Source organism: Vicugna pacos, chromosome 9 (assembly GCF_048564905.1).
Source record: "Vicugna pacos chromosome 9, VicPac4, whole genome shotgun sequence".
In the NCBI taxonomy this organism is placed as follows: domain Eukaryota; kingdom Metazoa; phylum Chordata; class Mammalia; order Artiodactyla; family Camelidae; genus Vicugna; species Vicugna pacos.
In genome coordinates, this window is record NC_132995.1 from 34,799,390 (window position 1) to 34,819,019 (window position 19,630).

Below are 19,630 nucleotides of genomic sequence, written 5' to 3' on the forward strand. Positions count from 1 at the left end.
ACAACAGTGTAGGTAGAGTCCCTTTGGGTGTTTGGAAAACAAAAGCAGGATCTGCTCAATAACAGGTTGATGAATCTGAAAGGATGTAGCGGAAAGTGAATTGAACAAAATAAAAGTCAATCCTTATCTGGACCTTTTTTTTTTTTCCTTTTTAAAAAAAAATTAATAGACTTTATTTTTTAGAGCAGTTTCAGGTTCACAGCAGAATTGAGCAGAAACTAGAGAGTTCCCACATAGCCCTCCCCACCCACACATATATACTCCCCTACCCTCACCATCCCTCATCAGTGAGGCATATTTGGTGCAATCAGTGAACCAACATGTACACGTTATTATCAGCCAAAGTCCATAGTTTACATTTGGATTCACTCTTGATGTTGTACGTTCTATGGGTTTTGACAAATGCATGGAACTTTTTTTTTTTAATATTAGGGTTTACAACTACATCAATGGAACACCTTTTTTAAGATGACATAGAATCAATACCTGTAAACAGGTAAATATTTACAATGATCTTGTTGAAGCCAGGGTGAGAGTTTGACGTCTTTACCCATTTGGCTCTCTCCCTCTCCTTACCAGACACTACAGTCTGACTGTCTGGCTAGCAGTCTCCAAGGTCCTTTTTCATGTTTCGAGTCCTATGAGGAAATAATAATGCATTAACATCTATTCATTAACATTTAAAAAATGCTTCTGTAATATAGAAAACCATTATAGTTACCAGAGTCTAGCCAGGAAAATAATCCACTGAAAGTACATAAGTCACAGGAGATAAAGTGCTGGCAATTCGTTATGTGGGTGACGGAATTGCTAAGAACCCAAAAGAAGATTCTTGTGAAATCCAGAGATTAGCACAGGCAAAAAGCCTCTGCCACCCTAGGCAGGATGAACCAAGGGAAAATCAGGGTTACCAGGTCCAAAGGACTAAAATCATCAAAGTAAATCTGATGCGACACAGACCTAGCCTGAGGCAGAGAAACAGTCAGGGAAAACCCCTGGGCCTCTGTTAGTCCTGCCCTGGTCTCTCTCCAGTATCTCCCGTTGGCCACACCCTTGCCAGAAGTCCTGGGATCCTACACAGATCGGCTCCTCTGTCACCCAGTGAACAGTAGGAAAATGGTAAGGGATAGACCTCAAGGCAAACAGGTCATGGGCTGGCCCAAATTAGAGGTAGAAAAATTAGTCATTACAGACTTCAGTTAAATGAATGGGTTACCCCAAGGCCTCTCAGATTGACTTCTAGTGGTCACCTCATGCTCAGTAACTTATGCATTGACACCTGACTAAATATGTTTAGACAATGTCATCCCATTTACTTCTCCTCACTATCATTACATTGTGGTTCTGGAATAACCTCATGCACTCAAAATACTGGACATGCATGTTGTGTTAAGTACCAATGTAATGGTTAGCTCTCATAACTTATTTGTATTTATTTTTATTCCCTAACATACTAGCATTACATAGCAATGGGTTTTAAAATAGTTTGAGCAAGGTCAACAAGAGGGCAAGAATACTATTTTGAGATCTCAGATCCATCATTTTTTATTCTTTTTTAATCCACACCCCTTTCCTCCTTATTCATTATTTGAAGTGCTCTGATTAGTCCTGCAGTTAAAAAGTCTAATTTCATTTAACGTAGTGTTTTTTGATTATATGCAATGGTAGATTTTTTAATTTATTTTTTCAGAAGCACCATTTAACCCAGCCTGGATCTGCTCTTCCATGGCACACACCTTGTGAATGTAAGTCCAAAACGTATTTAGAAATCTTTAGAAATCTTTTACTTGACTCTCTTTTGCTTTAAATTCTTACATGATAGAAAGTCACTCTTGCATAAGATATTGTGTTCCACTTTTGAGGACATCTGGAAATTCTGGGAAGTGATCTCTTTTAACTTCCAATCATTGGTTTTGTCTTTGTGGAGCAAGTTAAAAGGCTAGTCAATAGAAAGTGACTGTTTTCAAGTATCTCGTTAATGAAATCTATTATGTGCCCACCTGACATCTCATTCAGATCTAAACATCACTGCTTCTGTCTTCAAGCCCTCAAATGCTTGGTTTTTCTTTATCGTTCTGGTCATTTCTATGGAAATGTTATAGTTTTAATAGCGCTCCTTATATGTGATTGTCAGATGGCATACCATGTCCGCTTGTTTCTTACTAACAATAAATTTGAGCTATCATTCTATTCCTCTTATTTAAGTTTTTTCTTATTTCATGGGGTAAATTGGTATGAGAAATGCATCATGGAGTTGCATATCAGTTTTGTCAAGCAAACTCTTAGAAGGAAACAGGCTAGAAAAATGTGAAGACTGTCTCCTATTCCATGTAAGTTAACAGAGATGGATAAAATTAAGAAAGCCTGATTCTTTAGATTGTTTTGTTTGTTGGTTTTTTTAATTGAAGTATAGTCAGTTACAATGTGTCAGTTTCAGGTATACAGCATAATGTCCCAGTCATACATATATTTATATATACATTCATTTTCATTAAAGGTTATTACGAGGTATTGAATATAGTTCCTTGTATAGTGCTATACAGAGGCAATTTGATTTTTATCTATTTTTATATATAGTAGTTAATATTTGCAAATCTCGACTCTCAAATTTATCCCTTCCCACCCCCTCCCCCCCAGTAACTATAAAATTGTTTACTATGGTGTGTGAGTCTGTTTCTGTTTTGTAGATGAGTTCATTAGAGTGTTGATCTAACTAATTTCTAGGAAATTGGAATGGGCAGTAGAACAGAGATTCAACAGATATTTCCAGCCCTCTGCTAGAGATTCTGTTTCCCCTTATTTGAGGCTAACTGCTGCAGTGAGCCACTGTTTCTTATGAGAAGGTGTCATGTTTATTGATTCTGTTGAGAAGGCTAAAAATTGAAAATTAGCATTTATCTGCATATCCTCCTGTGCCCTCACTCCATCACCTGTGATGAAGTGACATCTAAGCTCAATTGATTTCCATTTTACTCTGCGTAGTTATTTAACTTACTGCTCCGAGATGACTCTGGTTCAGACTAAGCAAAATTTTGGGAATATTATTGTATTCTAGAGCAAATAAATATGATCCAGCTTCTAGACTAAACTCAGAGGCTCAGGAGAAAAATCACAAATTTTAAGTTCTGAAAATTAAAATGGGAGTGTTAAAAAATGTAATGGCTGTTTTGAAGGTGGTGCTGATTTTGGTGGTCAGTACATTATGGCTATAAAAAAATTGCTGTTCTCCTTGCTTGAAAATATCACCTATATTGTTACTCTTACATATACAGTTGACCATTACTCTAAAATTGAGTGATCATGAGGAAATTAGCAAATTACTCATCTAAGTGTGTGCGCGCACATGTGTGTGTACATTATTTGTGATATATATCACATGGAACTGGAACATTCTCCAGAGTAGATCATATTTTAAGCAACAAAATACATGTTAGCAAATTAAAGACATTTGAAATCATGCCAAATATTTTCTCTGAACACAATGATATGAAACCAGAAATCACTAACAGGATGAAAGTTGGAAAATTCACAGATATGTGGAAATTAAACAACACACTCCAGGACAACCAGTGGGTTAAGGAAGAAAAAAGGGAAATCAGAAGGTATCTTGATAAAAAATTTTAAAGGACACACAACATACCAAAACTTGTAGGCTGTACCAAATGCACTTCTAAGAGGGATGATTATAGTGAAAAAAAAATCTACATTAAGAGAAAAGAAAGATCTCAAATAAATAGCTGAACGTTACACTTCAGGGAACTGAAAAAAAGAACCAAAGAAGTCCAAAGTTAGCAGAAGGAAATAAATAACAAAAATCAGAGTGAAAATAAATGAAATAGGGAACAGAAAACCAATAGGAAAGATCAGTGAAGCTAGAGTTAGTTTTTTGAAGAGACAAAACATTGACAAATCTTTAACTAGGCTAACAAAGAAAAAAGGATAATTTTTAAATAAAATTATAAATGAAAGGGGAGATAAGACAACTGATAACCACAGAGAAACGCAGGATCATGAGGGACTGTTACTAAGTCTGTCTGCCAACAGATTGGGTGATGTAGAAAAATGGATAGATTACTAGACACATGAAATCTATCAAGACTAAATAATGAAAAATAGAAAATCTGAACAGATCAATGTGAATAAGGAGATTGAATTAATAATCAAAAATCTCCCAAAAGGCAAAGCCTATTATCAGATAGCTTTGTTGGTGAAGTCTACCAAACATTTAAGAAATAATTAACACCAATCCTTCTCAAAATCTTTCAAGATATTGAAGAGGAAGGAACACTGCCAAACTCATTCACAAGGCCAGCAACACTTTCATAACAAAGCCAGACAAGAAAAGAAGATTATAGGCTAATATCTCTGATGAGCACTGAGGCAAATATCATCCACAAAATACTAGCAAACTGGATTCAACAGCTACATTCAAAGGATGGTACACCATGATCAAGTGATATTAATCCCTGGGATGCAAAGATGGTTCAACATACACAAACCAATAAACTACATTAACAGAATGAAGAATAAAATTCACAGGATCAATTGAATTGATGCAGAAAAAGCATTTAACAAAATTCAACATCCTTTAGTGATTAAAAAACGCTCAACAAATTAGGTATAGAAGAAATGTACCTCAAAATAATAGAGACTGTATGTGATAAACCAGCGTTTCTTTCTACAAGAAACTTAGGGTAAAAGCTCCTAGACATTGGCCTTGAAAATTATTTTTTGAATGTGGCACCAAAAGAACAAAAATGTTTTGATACTACAGGCAACAGAAGCAAAAATAAATAAATGAGATTACATGCAACTAAAAATCTGCACAGCAAAGAAAACAATCAATAAAATGAAAAGACAGCCTATAGAAAGGAAGAAAAATCTACAAATCATGTATCTGATAAAAGACTAATATCCAGAATATATTAGGAACTCCTACAACTCAATATCAAGAAAACAAAACAAAAGAAATAGCTATTAAAAATGTGCAAAGACCTCAGTAGATGTTCCTCCAAAGAAAACATGCAAATGGCCAACAGGTGTATGAAAATTGCTCGGTCTCATTAATCATCAGGGAAAAATACATTGAAATAACAATGAGATGTCACCTCACACCTATTTAAAAAAAAAGAGCAAATGTTGGCGAGGATGTAGAGAAAAGATTGACTTGATACACTGTTGTTGGGAATGTAAATTGGTACAGCCATTATGGAAAACAGTATGAAGATGCCTCAAAAAGTTAAAAGTAGAACTACCATATGGTCTAACAACTCCACTTCTGGATTAATCTAAAGAAATTGAAATCAGGATCTCAGAAAGATGCCTGCACCCCTATGTTTATCGCAGCATTATTCACAATAGCTGAGATATGGAAGCAACCTGAATGTCCATGGATGGATAAATGAAGAAAGAAAACATGGGGTTTTGTGTGTGTATGTGTATATATAATTATTGATTATTATTCACCCTTTAAAAAAAAAAAGAAGGAAATCCTGCCATTTGTGACAACATAAATTAACCTGGAGGACATTACGCTAAGTGAAATATGCCAGATACAGAAGACAATCACTGTATGATGTAACTTATATGTGGAATCTAATATTGTCAAACCCAGAGGAGCAGAGAGTAGAATGGTGGTTGCCAGGGCCTGGGGGAGGGGTACACGGGGAGGGGTAGTCAAAGGGACGAAGTTTCAGTTACACAAAATGAGTAAGTTCTGTGGTTCTCTTATGCAGCAATAGTACCTGTAGCTAACAATATTATAGTGTACACTTAAGATTTAATAAGAGGGTAAATCTTATGTAAAATATTTCTGACAATAATAATAATAAATTAGGCAGGAGGAAACTGTAAGTAGTGATAGGTATGTATGTAGCCTTGATGGTGGTTATGCTTTCATGGGTGTATATTTATCCATGAGCTCATGGAGTTGTATATTTCCGGTACGTCCAACTTCTTTGCATGTCAATCCTACCTCGATAAAGTGGCTCAGAAATGCATACTTCCTAGGGCTTTGTGAAAAATTAAAGAGGCACTCCATGTGTCCATGTAGTGCGCTCAGCTGGCAACTTAACTTCCCACTGTTACCTTTACCTGCCAACCCCAACCCTGGGCGCAGGAGACTTGCTTCATCTATGACAATCAAACTTTCCCAAAATTGAGAAAACCAAGACTCTGAAAGGTTAACTGATGTTGACATTTTCTAGGTAAGTAACTTTGGAGACGAATCAGAAACTGGAGCTAGAATCACTGACTGCAGTGCCAGGAGAAGCCCAAGGGGGGATAGCCAGCTGATACATTTTGCTGTTTACTGATGATTCTGCAAAGTACAGGTGCCATGTGAGATGGAAATAAACAGCTATCATGTTTGCTTCTTGTGCTACTTTGAGCAAAATAGCCCCTGCTAAGCACATAACTTTGTTGACAGATTAGTGGATTCTAAAAGATCCTTTCTCAAAGGGTAGGTGGCCATAATTCGTGGCTTGCCAGTGCTTGGACAGCATGAATTGAAGTTTAGAAACTGGCATAATAAATTATTACTTGATCAAAGATATGTTGGAAACCAAGTTCCCTCAATTTGCCCAAGACTTTCCCAGTTTAGCACTAAGAGTCCTGCATTCTGAAACACCCTCAGTCAGACAAACCAGGACAAATGGTCAGTCAGTATAATCTAGAATGGGATATTTGGGTCATAACTGCATAATCTCGTTAGAAGGAAACCTAAGTTTTCTCAGTAGTATTTTGGTACTCACCCGTCTTTACTCTTAATTAAGTTTATGGGCTTGGAATCTTGATAGCTTTATAATTGCATGCCATTCTCTGCCAAAGAAAGGCTTATTCTGTGAGTTCCTTCAGGATTTATTTGTTATTGTTTTTCTTTATTGCCTTAGTGTATTTGGAATCCCGATTTGATATTAAAGGTTACCATACTTCTGGATGACTTCACAAGGGCAAAATGTTTCCCAAGACCTCTTTGGAAGTTACAGCAGGCATGGAGAATTTTATAAGTTTAATTCTTTGTTATTTAGAAGCCGGTAGAGCTAATGTTGTGGTGATACTGTGGTCTTGCAAATGGCTGGACATTGAAAAATGAACTTTATTCTTGACTTTTTAAGTCAACTTGTATCTCTAGCTTCCTCTGAATAAAGAAGTTTGTGTGTGGATAATCATGTCTGTTCATCATAGGAAGAAAAAAGCCGCTTTTTGTACATTGTTATTACTCTCTGTATTTTCTTAAATGTAATTGTGTGTTGGTTCACATATGCTCCTTCAGTTCTCTGAAGAAGGGACAAGCCTATCTTGTTGACCAGTGTATCTTTAGTGCTTTCATAGTCTGAAAATAAGTACATACTATATATTGATGGAGGATTGATGGATAGATACATGAATAGATGGATAGATATGTGAAATGTATAGCTAAAGTTAGCCCCAAACAATTGTAAGATACACTATCATCCTGGCAGGCCCTGACAATTTATGTAGACCTTCACTTTTCTAAAATACGGATTTTAAAGGGACCTGGTGACAATTTTCCTTCTTCTCCTCTGGCTGGAAGCCGGCTGCTGCATAGCAGGACAGGAAAGAGGTAGGAGAACATATACCTTCTTAATATCATAAGCTCACTGATTCTGCCCCTCCTTCAAACAGAGAAGCTTGGAGTTGAGATGAGTCTTAATACATCAAGCAATGGAAATAATCTTTTTTTTACAGATGAGGAAAAGGAGGAACAGATGTGTTAATTTACTCGCTAAAGGTTACATAGTACATTATTGAGAGAGTCAACAATGAAAGCCAGATCTGCTGTGGCTGGCTCCTGGATGCTTTATGCTGTCTGCTTAAATGCAGTATTCCTCTTTAATGCTGCCTTATCGAGCAGATGGCCTGATTCGGTCTCTGGACTGCCTGACTCAGGTTAGCCAAACTCACCAGCCTTTATTCTTTGACAGGGCCTGTGGCTAAACTAGATGGCTCATTTTCAGCCTCTTCTAGTCAAACTAAGTCCAATTCTCCTTGCCTGGGGGAAATATCAGGGAAATGTCTTGGCAAACATATGACACTTGAGAAAAATAATAGCACAACGAGGAAAACTTTCAGGGTGAGTGACAAGTTAGTAATTCTTCCCATAAGGATCACACTCAGAAGGATTTCACATTCACTTTCAAAGTTATGCAATTTATCCATACTTCACACGGTTAGAATTCTGGATTTATATGGAAGACCTCTTTTTTCTATACTCTTTATAAATTGTGAATGCTGTTCCTGAGTTGAAGGTTATCCGCAGTAATAGAAATGCAGTCAGGTGGAAATAGTCTACAGCCAAACTATTACCGGGTCCATGGCATGATATCTCTACATACAGGATGCTTTGGGCATAAATGAGGGAAGGGAAAAATGGCACTGAAATAGGATTTCCCCTCTAACTAAGGCCATTCTAAATAAGGAAGGAATTACTTTATTGGAAAGATGCCACTAGAGCTTCTATTCAGTATTCATTTAAAACATTTCTGATAGCTTCATTTCTGCACATTTTCAACAAATAACAATCCAGAGAACCAGAACTTACCATATTCAGTTTTATGCAGCTCACTAAATGACCAGTAAGAGAAAAAGCACTTCTACTTTTTCATGCTTAGGTTACTCCAAAATGGAACAATTAACAAATGTATGCTTTAAGATTTAGACTCTTTGCTTTCAACATTTTGCCAAGATGCCAAATGGAAAATGCAAACACTTTTGAAATGCACTGTATTTAAGAAAATACTGGGTCTCTAATCTAAAAGCTAGTTTGATTGATAATTCCAAACAGGTGGCTTATGGCTCAATAAGAACTATTATTAGTTACTTTGCTAGAGAGAATTTTCTAATTTCCTCTAAAAGTTGAGCAAACTGAATGCTTGAACTTCACTTATGCTCATATGAGAAAATGTTCTTGTTGGCTACTTGACAGGGTAAATAAAATAAGGAACTACTGGGAGAAGAGAATATATTGCTCCCTGAAGGTGCAAGTGTTTCTTCGAGCTGAAAATTACACATTTATGAGAAAAGCCAAGTGCCTCCCAATGGAGAGTTGGGTGTCTCAAATCAACTGAAGTTAAATGAAATACATATATTGAATAGATAAGTAAATTCCACAAATGGAACTGAAGGAAATGCATTTTCTCTTGTCAGAATATTTCACAGGTTTAAGTAATCAGGATCAAGCATCATTTCATGAAATCAATTCATTTAAAAAATAAGCTGGTTAAAAAAAATCAAGAACAGTATTTGAATTTAAATTATTTTCTGTTTTCTCCCTTCTCCAACTTTTTTGTCTCTTTTTTCTTTTCTAGAGGTTTCCAAGAGACTTTAATTTAACTGTGCATCAAAGAGTTTTCTGACTGTTTTCACCCATGGTTGATATGCTCCAGTTGCCCTTAAACTAATCTTCCCTTTTGCTGATATCAAATAATCTAGCTCTGCTCCATATCTTCTTATTGCTCCAAAATGATTTACATTTACTGTTTAATATGTCAAAATTTTTTGTAAAAATATAAACCACAAAAATGATAAAAGATATAGGCTTGTCATAAGCACCAGTTGAATGCAGTAAACATTCACGTAGAATGTCTCTGCAACAAGAGATTCTCCCATTCTGATGGTGGCGTGATACTGTGATCTTGGACATTCTGTCTTTAAACTTGATTGCCTCTTGAAGTTATGTTCATTTCTCTGCTACCTGTATATTCTCAGCCATTTCTATACCATTATCTATTATTTTTCTACTGATAGTTATAAAACTAGTATCCAGACCATTTTTGTTTGTTTGTTTATTTACTTTTCTTCTGAGAGGTGCTTACAGAGAACTCCACCTAGGTTTTCACTGAGGCTTTATATTGATCACATACAAAGCCGAGCTCAGGACGTACTACGGCTGTGGTCTGTGGCAGGCTCTTACCGTGCCCCGCCAGAGAGCTGCATTAGCTGGGAAGAACGGGCACATTTTCCTCTCTGTAAAGGCATGGTCTTGTGATCAAGCCATGTGCCTGTGGGACAGCATCTGTCCAGAGGGGCTGTCTTTTCCCAAGTTGCAAAGTGATGCTCTACAGGCTAATAGGGTCTTTGAATGAATTCTTTAATTTCTTCCCTATTCTCTTCTTTTCCTGAATTTGCCGTTTCTATTAAAGGTGATTAAGATTTGGAGACTTTAATCACTTCCGTACCTCTATTCCCCACTTCTATCCCTAGCCAGTTAGTGTCTAGATTCTGTTAAGAGGTGCCTTACAATTGTTTCTGCTGTTCATCACAGGGGCCTTTGCTCATGTGAAGGAAATGGGACGCAGTAGTCTTAGAGCTTAATGCTGCACACTAATGTATATGGAATAAGCCATTTTTCATCAGAAACCCAGCAGCTGCCCCTAGTCCCCCTTCCACCAGACTGATGGTTCTTCAAACTAACTCCCACTGTATCAGACGGTTCCTTCTAAAATATAAATTTATCATGTCATATCTGTTTATAATTTGTGGTAAGCTGACTAATAGCTTCCCGATAACATTCATGTCCTGTTTCCCCAAACCTGTGAATAACTTAAAGGTTAAAGGAATTTCGCGGGTGTGATTAAGTTAAGGATCTTGATGGGAAGAGCAGCCTGGATTATCCAGGTGGGTCCAGTGTAATCATCAGGGTCCTTATAACAGTGTGACAGGAGGCTCAGAGGAGATAGTAGGAGATGGGATGATGGAAGGAAGGGGTAAGAGTGATGTGAGGGAGGAGTCACGAACCAAGGAATACAACACAGAAAAGGGAAGAGAATGGATTCTCCTCATGGAGGCTCCAGAAGGAACCATCCAAGCTGACGCTCTGCCTTCAGGTCAGTGAGACTGATTTCAGACTTTGAACCTCCAGAAACATAAGATAATAAATCCTTGTAGTTTAAAGCCACCAAATTTGTGGTAATTGATTACAGCAGCCATAGAAAAAGAATGCATCATCTTTCAATGGCTTTTTGAAATTTTCAAAATAAATTTCAACCTTCATAATTTAGCACAGAAGTCCCCCCATGATGTATCACCGTAAAGCTCTCTGACCTTATTTCTAGCCACTCACCAAAGACGTTTTTCCCAATAGCTCTAAAGTACTCTTAGTTTCTGGAATTTCCAGTTACTAGGCCATTTCAAACTGCTTCCTGGTGTCAGAATTAGGAATAGCTTTCCTTTTCTTTTCTTTTTTTTCTCACGAAAGCCTACTTGTCATTCCTTCAGGAACTCTTTTCTGATACCCCAATCTGGTGTGAAAAATGCACAAGTGAGAGAAAAACAAATAAATAAAAAATTCAATAAGCCGAACACTTTTTAACCCAACTGTTTCCCACAGTCTTAAGGTCTAGTTCTTGTCACCATCTCTTCTGTGGGATGGGAGTTTAGATCCCAGCCTCCATAAATCATTTTCACACTTACATGCTTTTCTTTTGTGGATTACGTTCCTATGTTGATGGATTAGTTTTGAAGGAGCAATAAAGAAGCAATAGGCTAACAATTATTAGAGAAGAATAGTCCTTAGTTCTCTAGGAAGATAATTTTTGTTTCAATGGCCAGTGTTAAATTTCCAGCTCATGATGACCACTAAAAAAAATGGTGTTAGATGTCTGACTCATCCAGAGTTGTTCTTACCAGAGCTACAGTATCCAGCATCCAGAGCAAAGCCCCTGCTGAGAGAGACACCAGTACTCTGGGCACAATACATACAGCATTGTGGTGTATTCTCTGGGGACATGCCATGGCATCGTATGTTAGAACAACACTTTAATGAAACAAAATTTCTCAAAAGACAACACATCTAACAAGAGGAAAGTTCCACCTACAATTAATGATACATCTAAATAGTAAGTCTGGTAACCACTAAAAGGAATCCCTGAATATTTAATAAGATCTAATTAAAATTAATAGGAAAAACAGTATGACAAAATTTAATAAGTACATTTTTCTCTTCATTGATGGGCATTAATGCCCAGTTCCTAAAATAGACTGCGTTACTGCCCATGTTCATTATGCACTTGTTTTTCTTACTAGCTTTCTTGCTCAAACAGTATAATTAATTTTCAGTCAATAAACAATTCATGTGATGTTTTTAAATAACGACAGTGTCCTAGACTGTACACTGTGTTTTCTGCCTTCATTCTCACTATCCCCTTGTCCTTCAACAGTCACATGAATTGCAAGTGTAGGTGCCACTTTATACAATGTCAGCCATGGAAATAAGCCTCAGAATAAGCAGTGAAGTAGCAAGTAGAAGAGTCTTGTTAGGTTTACATCCTTTTCTCCTACCTCCATGTTTAGGATTCCTGCCCCAGCTCCACTTTGCCTTCCTTATCAACATCACCACTATAATTAACATTCATTCATTTAGTCAGAAGTTCCGCTGTTCTTTTTTGAAAAGTTGGTGGAAGGATGTGTGTATCCACCCCCAACCCCCACCATATATTGACTTTGATGTCAACACAAGTCACATCTTCTCCACATTCCAGAGATGTGCCCAATTATTGCATCTGTGTAAAGTAATAATTCATGGAGCAGAAAATTTTACGTGATCAATAAATAAATATTGGCTACTGCCATTTGGAATTGTTTTCACTTGAGTACATCTAACAAGACATCGAAAATCACTTACAGTAGCAAATTCCAATGTCAGACATCATAGATTCTGCCAACCTAAGATAGTCAGCATGACTGGTAGGTGATGATGTAATGGCCTCAAGGACACTGGACATTGTTTGAATCTCCTCTCTTTAAAAATAGCTTAGTACTCTTGGTTTGGCTCCATCGTCTGTCTGAGCTTCATTTTTCTCTATTTTAAAATTAGAGTATCAATATTTCCCCTGCTAGATACACAGGAACCAACATCTCCATCTTTCCGATAGAGTCTGTTATGCCCCATTTGCAGGATTCATATGCAAAGTAATTTATAATTTAATATTTTCACAACTATCGTTTGTCCTGGGAAAGCTGATTCAGTGACTCTTTGTTTCAGAATGAACAACTTCTCGTGTGTTGTCAGTGGTACCTGGTGAAGGAGGAGGTCTTGGGAGTCGGAAAAGGGAAACCATAGAGATAAGGCGTGATGTAAATTGCTGAAGAAATACATTCAAGCAAAACCAAAACCAAAACCAAGCCTAAACTAATACATGAAACACTATGTAGTTTGGAGACTCTGCTTATTGTCTGCAATCATTGTGTCAGTTCAAACTCCATTTCTTAACTTACTAGCTGTTCAAATTCTGATGTTTTTTATTTAATGTCTATTTTCTTCTGTATTGTATGAAGAATTTAATACATACTTCATCGGTTGCTGAGAAGTTTACATGAGATAAAGTATGATTTATGTCATGTAGAAAGTATAAGGAAAAAATAATACCAGTAGTCACCATGCATAAATGCTCATCCGTGGAGGATGACCTCGGGAAACAAAAAAAAAAGGTGTTTAGTTTTTCTTGTCACTTTTCTTTTTCCCTCACAGGCAGATATTACTATTTTTTTTCCTCTTATTGTTTCATGCATCCCTATTTCCTTTGAGTTTAGTTCCCTTTAAACTGAAATATGTCCTTTAGGAGTTCACTTAGAGATACTTTGTTAGTGTAGATCTTCTCAATCTTTTTTGGATAACCTTTGTCTTGATTCTCTTAATTCTGAACGATTATTTGGCAGGGTGTAGAATTCTAGGTTGACAATTGCCCACATCACTTGGAAGGTATTATCCCGTGACCTTCTCATCTCTTTTGTTGCTATTAAGGAATCTGTTTTCAGTCTTAAAATTTATGCACCATTTATTTGTACATAATCTATCCTGTCCTCAGGACCTCACGTTGCTCTTCTTCTGCTGTTTATAGCAGCGAGTCCAGGTAGGGATTAATTTTATTTCTCTTGCTTGCAGCTTGGTATGATTCTTCAATCTAAGGATTCCATATTTTGTTCATTTTGGAAAATTCTCAGCCATTATTTCTGTTCCAGATGTCTATTGCTGCCTAAAAAGACTGCCTCAAGATGTAAGGGCTTTAAACCACAAACATTCAATGATTTCTGCAGGGCTCAGCAGGGTGATGGTTCCACTCCACGGGGCATAGAGAGATCACTCAGTGATACTCAGCTGGTGAATGGTCAGATCTGTAGGGTACAAGCAGACTAGTGCTAGGCAGAGATTATCTGGAGGTTGGTATCCACAAGGCTACTTACCATCACCATATAATCTCAGTGTCCCTCCATATGATCTTTTCATCGAAGTGCTTGAAGTTCTTACACAGCAGCTTAGGGCTCTCAGCCAGCAAGGGAAAGTGGTTAGTCATCTCAAACGCTAAGTACCAAACTGGCTTCAGTGTGCTCCATTGCTCAAAGCAGTCGCAGGCTGATCTGTTTTTAATAGGAAGGTAAATGGACTTCACCTCACAGCGGGAGGAGTGTCAAAGAATTTGTAGACACCCTTAACCCTACCACAATTACTCTTTTTTTTTTTTATTGAAGTCTAGTTGATTTGCAGTGTTGTGTTAACTTCTGGTGTATAGCATAGTGATCCATTTATAATATACATATATATTTTTATATTCCTTTTCGTATGCTTTTTCTTTATACGCCATTACAAGGTATTGAATATAGTTCCCTGTGCTACACAGTAAGACCTTGTTTATCTAGTTTATATATAGTACTTAGTATCTGCAAATCCTGAACTCCAAATTTATCCCTCCCTACCCCCTTTTCCCCAGTAACCACAAATTTTTTTTCTATGTCTGTGAGTCTGTCTCTTGTTCTGTAAATAAGTTCATTTGTGTCCTTTTTTAAAGATTCTACATAGGAGTGATATTATATGGTGTTTTTCTTTCTCTTTCTAGCTTACTTCACTTAGTATGATGATCTCCAGTTCCATCCATGTTGCTGCAAATGGCATTATTTTATTCTTTTTAATGGCTGAGTAGTATTCCATTGTATAAATATACCACAATTTCTTTATCCAGTCATCTGTTGATGGACATTTAGGCTGTTTCCATGTCTTGGCTATTGCATATAGTGCTACTATGAACATTGTGGTGCATATATCTTTTCGAATTAGCATTTCCTCCACATATATGCCCAGGAGTTGGATTGCTGGATCATAGGGTAAGTCTATTTTTAGTTTTTTGAGGAATCTTCATACTGTTTTCCATAAAGGCTAGGCCAACACAATTACTTTTTAATATTGCTTCTTTCCCTTATCATTTCTCCTTCTGAATTCTTACATTTGGTATCTAACCCTTAGTGTCTCTAAACCTCTTTCAAATACTCTCTATCACTGCTGAATTCTGAACAAAGTCTTCCTAGTGATCTCCTATTCCAATAATTTTTCAACTGTGTTGAATATACTAATAAAGTTCTGCATTCATTTTTTCATATGATAGAGATATTTATTTCTTGAAGTTCTGTTCTTTAAAAATCATGGCTATTTAAAAAATAATGCTGCATTCTTTTTTCATGACTTAAAGCATATTTTAAGGCTAATTTGACCTGAAACCTGAAGCCTCTATGGTACCAAGACTAACCACTCACTCCTGACTTCCACATCTCCTTCCCCACTGGGGAGACACACATACTCTCAAACACACACATGCACGCACACACACACACACACACACACGCCTGCAACATCAGATTAACTCAAGGTCTTCAGCTCTGGATTTTAGTCACCTTATTGTGTTTCTCAACATCAGGGTGCTTCCCTCCTTTATTGGAAGCTTAGCTATTTAATTAAAATATTTTTCAATTAGTTTATCTAGCATTTCAACATACTTGCAGTAAAACTATTTTAAATATTTCTTAGTCTGCCATCTTGTTGAAGTGGGAAATTCTATTTTTATTCCCTAATGAAAGAATAAAGAAAAGAAGAAAATAAAGACCTTGAAATCAAGAGACATTTTTGGTTTATACCATAGCAGAGTGCATAGAAAAGTGAAGATGTATAAATTTAGGAAGAACTAAGTCTTGGGTTGGTACAGACGACTTAAAAGAAGATCTCAATTAAAAATATGACAATTTTGAACAAGTTCTATTTAATTAAAGAGTGGAGAGTTTGATGCAAGTTCTTCCTCAGAGAGCTACTTCAGTTGATAATGCTTGAATGGATTTTTTGAAGTATAGCTGATTTACAATATCACATTAGTTTCAGGTGTACAGCATACTGATTCAATATTTTATAGATTATACTGCATTTAGAGTTATTATGAAATATTTGCTGTATTCACTATGCTGTGATATATCCTTGTAGCTCATTTATTTTCTACATGGTAGTTTGCACCTCTTAACCCCTCTACCCTTACTTTGCCCCTCCCCACTGGTAACCACTAGTTTGTTATCTATATCCGTGAGTCTGTTTCTGTTTTGCTGTGTTCTGAATGAATATTTTTATAGAAAACTGTTTTACCAACTTAGTTGCTCTCTGAATTAATATTACAGTCAGAATAATGGAGAACAATAAAATTAGTTCCTACTACCAAAAGTTTCATCCTTCAAAATGACAAAATAATGTTTCTTATTTATCTTTTTTCCTCTACGCATAGCCTTCTGCTGACAGCCCCAACTTTTCTTCTGCACATCTACAACCAAATACACGACCATCTGCTAATAATCTAGCACCACATACACCATTTTATGGGTAATCATGTTCATTTACAAAGCCAAACACTTTTTTATTCATTCAGTAGTTCCCTCAAAGTTACTCCAAAATAAAAGCTATGTCCATAAATAGTTTGTTGGGGTTGCAGTGATGCTGCCTGAAGGACTCAGTACTTTTTCTGGCTTTAAGAAAACACGTATTAGGAATATAATAATGACAAATACATACATATTCTTCTCCTTTTGAAATGTGAGTAGCTCTGAACAATAGTGCCCATGCTACTTCATTTTTGGAAGTGAAAGAAAAATAATAAATGGAAAAAAAAATAACAAACGCCACGTTTCCTAGTCCAGATCCAGGTCCTTGAAAGGAGGCTAGTGTGCCCATAGTAATGAACACCAGAAATTAGTAAATGACCTTGCTGTAAGCTTTGCAGCCACAGCTCTAGAATCTACCAAAAAACAATCTCTTTTGTCTGTTCCCCTTAATTCTTGCCTTCTTCTTCACTGATTACAAAATTTGTCTTTGTCCCGATATTCCAGCCCCTGTGTCAGTTCCTTGATTTGTCCTAGAGGAGGTGCAGTTGGTAAAGCAAGGTAATAATAAGCCCTTTTTAAAAATTATAATTCTGTTCCTCTACACAACACATCACTTTGGTGTAGCATTTAGATTCCACTCATTATCTCCATAGGAGTGACTAATAATTTGTAATTTTTTTCCATACCCCTTTTTATTGTCTCCTGCCAGTTATTCCAGTTCTCAATTCAAATGCCACTTCCTCTAAGAAGCTTTCCCTAAACCGTAAGATCAGAGCCAAACGCTGTTCTTAACTCTCTAATAATGCTTATCGTTCATGCTTTTTCAATAAACATCAAAGAAGGTATTTCAAAAATTACTGCGTACTCTATACCGGCAAATATTGTATAGAATATACAATTCAATCACATTCCTAGGATGTAGGAGGTAGTAAGAAATTCTTTTTTCACTAATTTATTTATTTTTTAATTTTTAATATTAACTTTTCATTTTATATAGTTTTAAAGGTTACTTTCCATTTACAGTTATTACAAAACATGACTATATTCCCCTTGTACAAATACATCCTTGAGCCTATCTTACACTCAATAGTTTATACCTCCTACTCTCCCACCCCTGTGTTGCGCCTCCCCCACACACTGTTAACCACTAATTTGCTCTCTATATATGTGAGTCTGCTTCTTTTTTGTTATATTCACTAGTTTGTTGTATTTTTTAGATTTCACATATAAGTGGTATCATAGTATTTGTCTTTCTGTCTGACATTTCATTTAGCATAATGCCATCTAAGTCCACCCATGTTGCTGCAAATGGCAACATTTCATTCTTTTTTATGGCTGAGTAGTATTTCACTTCTTTATCACATCTTCTTTATCTATTCATCTGTTGATGGACATTTAGGTTGCTTCCATATCTTGGCTACTGTTAATAGTGCTGCTGTGAACACTGAGGTGCATGTATATTTTCAAATTAGTATTTTTACTTTTTCCAGATATATACCCAGGAGTGGAATTGCTGATGAATCAACAAACTGACCAAAGATTGAGTTACATTTATTGAGTAATTAGGAAAAACACAATGCTGTTAAATATAAATGAAATTTTAATTAATGAATGAAAGCATGTAACTGGTTACTCAATAGTTTCTCAAGAAATGATGAGTTTTTTAATCTCAATATATATGTGTTTATATTATGTATCAGTGTGTGTTTCTATGCAATTTGAAGACACGCATATATTTATGTAATCACTTTCGCAATCAAGATACTGTTCTATCACTACAAAGATCATGTTACTCCTTTATATCCACTTCTATCCCTTTCACCTTTCCTTATCCCTAACTCCTGTAAACTACTAATCTGTCTCCATTTCTATAATTTTGTCACTTCAAGAATATTGTATAGAGTCACATAATATGCAACCTTTTGGGGTTGGCAGTCCTCACTCAGTATGACTCCCTTGAGATCCCTCCATGTACTCATAGTTTGTTCCTTTTCATTGCTGACTAGTATCCCAGGGGATGCATATGGCCAAGGTCATTTAGCTTTCCACCTATTAAAGGACCCACGGGTTGTTTCAGTGTTTGACTATTACAAAAAATCTGTCCTGAAATGGATGTGCATGTTCTTGTGTTGACATTTTTATTTCTCTGGTTAAATACCCAGGAGTGCATTTGCTAGGCCATAAGTTAAGAACATATTTGTTCCTTTTTTTTTTTTTTTGATGTCAAACTGTTTTTTGAAACGGCTGTACCATTTTACATTTCCATACTCAACGTGTGAGAGATCTAGTTTCTCTGCACACTTTCCAGCATTTGGTATTGTCATTTTTTTTTTAAATTTCTGCTGGTCTAATGGATATACTGTGCTATCCTATTATGGGTTTAGTTTGCACTTTCCTTATGGCTCATGATACTGAACATATTTTTTGTGCACTTACTTGCCTTGTATATATCCTCTTTGGTGACATGTCCATTCATAAATATTTATATTTAGTAGACATTCTTAAATATATCTCTAGTCATGTACTTACCATATTGTTAGCATTCTATATCTCCTTTTCATGAACAAGATAAGGAAATTACAGAGAAGCTAACTAATATGCTCAAGGGGACACTGATAAGAAACAGAAAAGCCAGTTAAACATTCTGGTTTAATGCCAATCTTATGCTATTTCATATATACTACACTTTGCTGATTCTCCCACTTACTTGATTATTTTGTTGATCTGCCTACATTATAGAGATGCCAGGCCAAAATCTTGAAGAAAGACATCATACAGCATCTTTACTATGTACTTATAAAAACCACTTCTCAAATACTTCTCAAGCTAAAGACAATTAGAGATGACAGAACACATGGAATAGGCATTTTATGAGTATTTTGACATGTCTTATATTAATAAACCAAAATAAAAACTTACTCTGAGGTTTACTTTACAACTCAAGAAATGAACTTAAAGACATCTTTTTAAGAAAATGAAGAAAATA

General features: G+C 36.2%; 1 long non-coding RNA gene across 5 annotated transcripts in view; it reads left to right on the top strand.

The window, feature by feature from the left end:
- LOC140698139 (uncharacterized) overlaps window positions 1-19,630 on the top strand; it is a 785,970-nt gene that overhangs the window by 637,355 nt on the left and 128,985 nt on the right. For 4 of the 5 annotated variants that reach the window (XR_012075665.1, XR_012075668.1, XR_012075663.1 and 1 more), the window contains exon 6: window positions 1,691-1,745. This is a non-coding gene — a long non-coding RNA (uncharacterized lncRNA). Of the gene's footprint in view, window positions 1-1,690; window positions 1,746-6,206; window positions 6,369-19,630 lie in introns of those variants that run through there. The other variant, XR_012075669.1, reaches the window with a different exon arrangement.